This window comes from Ptychodera flava, chromosome 21 (genome assembly GCF_041260155.1).
Source record: "Ptychodera flava strain L36383 chromosome 21, AS_Pfla_20210202, whole genome shotgun sequence".
NCBI classification, from domain to species: Eukaryota; Metazoa; Hemichordata; class Enteropneusta; family Ptychoderidae; genus Ptychodera; species Ptychodera flava.
In genome coordinates this window covers 29,235,892-29,238,538 of record NC_091948.1, presented here as the reverse complement: position 1 = coordinate 29,238,538, position 2,647 = coordinate 29,235,892, and the positions used below count along the sequence as shown (strand labels likewise).

At 34.8% G+C, this 2,647-nt stretch overlaps 1 long non-coding RNA gene across 1 annotated transcript; it reads right to left on the bottom strand.

The window, feature by feature from the left end:
• Window positions 1-1,423: 1,423 nt before the first annotated feature.
• On the bottom strand, window positions 1,424-1,957 carry LOC139121951 (uncharacterized). Its single transcript, XR_011549371.1, has 2 exons — window positions 1,678-1,957; window positions 1,424-1,494 (listed from the first exon to the last, which is right to left on the bottom strand). It is a non-coding gene; the product is annotated as an uncharacterized lncRNA (long non-coding RNA).
• Between the last annotated feature and the right edge of the window lie 690 nt (window positions 1,958-2,647).

Here is a 2,647-nt window from a genome sequence, read left to right as displayed (position 1 = left end):
AATCTGTCACAGATGTCGTGATATATGATAGACATTGACAAAAAGTCAGGAATATATCATTAAATCTAAATGCGTCTGGAAATCATGCATATCATATGCTAATAATTCTACACTCCCACTTACTACCTCAGATGGTAAGTGAGGCTTAACATTCTCCAGGGCGTTCTTTTCAGTGTCTTTATCGAAGTCAAGAAGTCACTTACTAATAAAGTGTTTGTGGCAGCATTTGTCGCTATCGATAATGAGATCAAGACCAAGCATGACTTTGTTTTCCATCTTCAATTACATGCCACCCCAGCCGAGGTTTCAAACATTGTAAAACTACAAGACACATCTGAAGAGAAAGATGCAAACCCTGTTTTCTGAACTGTCTCTATGATGGACAAGTGCAAAATATAACAGCCACATCATGGAATCCGATATTAAAAATACCTAGCTATTCGACATGTCTTATTCTGTTACATAAACAAACTTCAATATCAAACGTTGCTGTTGTCATGGTGGAACGTTAGGCTAAATGCAAAGTATCGTCACGCAATGTGTTGAATAATACAAGAAATTCATGAACGCAAGCATCGTCAAAATTTGACACAGAGACAAGATTCACAGGTCACAAATAGCGTTGTGTAAATGTACCCTCTAATAGACTAATGTGGCGGAGAGAAGAAGAGATGGATATGCCAGGGTTCAATTCATCCGAGACGGAATAAAATAATATCCATCTACCGCATCATGTGAATTTTACATCAGAAAGAAATGTATCGCCTTCTCATCACTTTGAGCCTTGAACTTGTCGTTCATTTCGTTAATTTTCCTATCTCGCACTCGTGCCAAGGGTCAAAAGAAAAGTCAATGCCAAATGCCCTCAATGACGATGAAAAGAAATGTTTGGAGTTGGAGTAATTTCATTTTCAAGACTAGTGTATTTTACTGAAACTAGAAACTCATTGTGCCCTAGGCTAGTATTATACATTTTGCACAACACGAGCAGCTGTAACGTTTGATAATATTTTCATAAATTCTGTTCTATAAAGGATGTTCACTTTTCTTCTTCTTCTCCCTAAAACATAATGAAGTCAAAAGTATCAGCTTATGATGAATAACGAATTGACTGAAATTCACCTTGCAGTAACACTGAACAAGTCATTACGGCAATACCGGTTATGTTGAAAAGGCGAATACTAAGCATATCCACACAATTTTCGATGTAAAACAAGAGTTGTGTTCTGAAAATAGAAAAGACCGAAACACTTAAGCAGTCACAGATAATAGAGCCTCAAAAGTGGTTATATATATATATATATATATATATATATATATATATATATATATATATATATATATATATATATATATATATATATATATATATATATATATATTGACAGGATAGGTCAAGCAGCACCAACTCTAGGACACAGTGTTCTTCACTACAAACTAAATTTTATTGTCCGACGTTTCGTGGGCTTAATCCCACTTCATCAGGGTTAAAAACTGAAATAAACGGATAACAGACTATAAAGCACGTGAAAGAAAATACAGGAAGCTAAAAAATGGGAACGAACTTGAAAAGCGAAACTCTAAAAAAAAGTACTTTTAGTGGTAACTGGACCTCGGACTCAACACGAGGATCTATATTACACAAAGAGTTGTGGAACAACGCAAGACTGTACTCACTTGTTGACTGTCAAGATGGAAATGACACTGAACCAACCAGAGCAGAGGTTGAAATGCATTGGGTGATTGACACCTACAAGCTGATTTGCATATATTGAATGCGATGTACATCACATGCAGACGTAAGAAATGTGCAATACGGTGTACAATACAAATGAACCAACAATGTCTTAGAAAGTGGAGAGACAGCTGTAGGAAAACCAACCGGTACTGAAATATTTAAGCCAGGAGAAAATAGAACTCTACTGAAGTGAAAATTTCACCATCAAAATAAAAAACTAGTAAAAATACAGGGTAAAATTCAATGTCAATATTCTAAAAAAGATGTAAAAGTCTTAAATAATAATGATCACCATCAAAATAAAAAAGTGGTAAAAATACAGGGTAAAATTCAATGTCAATACTTAAAAGATGTAAATGTGTTGAAAAACAAATGTGATAAAAAATGTGATAAAAATAAAGGTATCACCCGTATGTAGTCAAACTGACAGGGAGGGTGAAAAATACCCGAAAGTCAATGATTGAATAAAAAGCTACACTATAGCAGGAATGGGTGACTCTCTATTGAGTCCCTTTGGATACATGGTGTTAAGTAAAAATATCCACTTTGTTTCAACAATGTCCCTAGAATTTTTACCATTGTGATCACTGTTATGAACCGTTTCCAAGATAATGACTTTCATGTTCTTTACTGAATGGTTGGGAAGGTTAAAATGCTGACTTACAAATAGTGCTGGATTATCGAGATCATTGTTTTTACATTTTATCATGCTTCTGTGACCGGCCATTCTGTACCTTATTTTGTTTTTAGTTTGGCCAACATACTGACATAAGCATATATCACAAAATACACAATAAATGGCATTTTCAGTATTACAGTTGTACTGTCCCTTTATTTTGAAAGTTTTACCGTTGCTATGACTTGTTATGCTGTCCGTGGTGACCATCTGTGAACACATTACTCTGCATC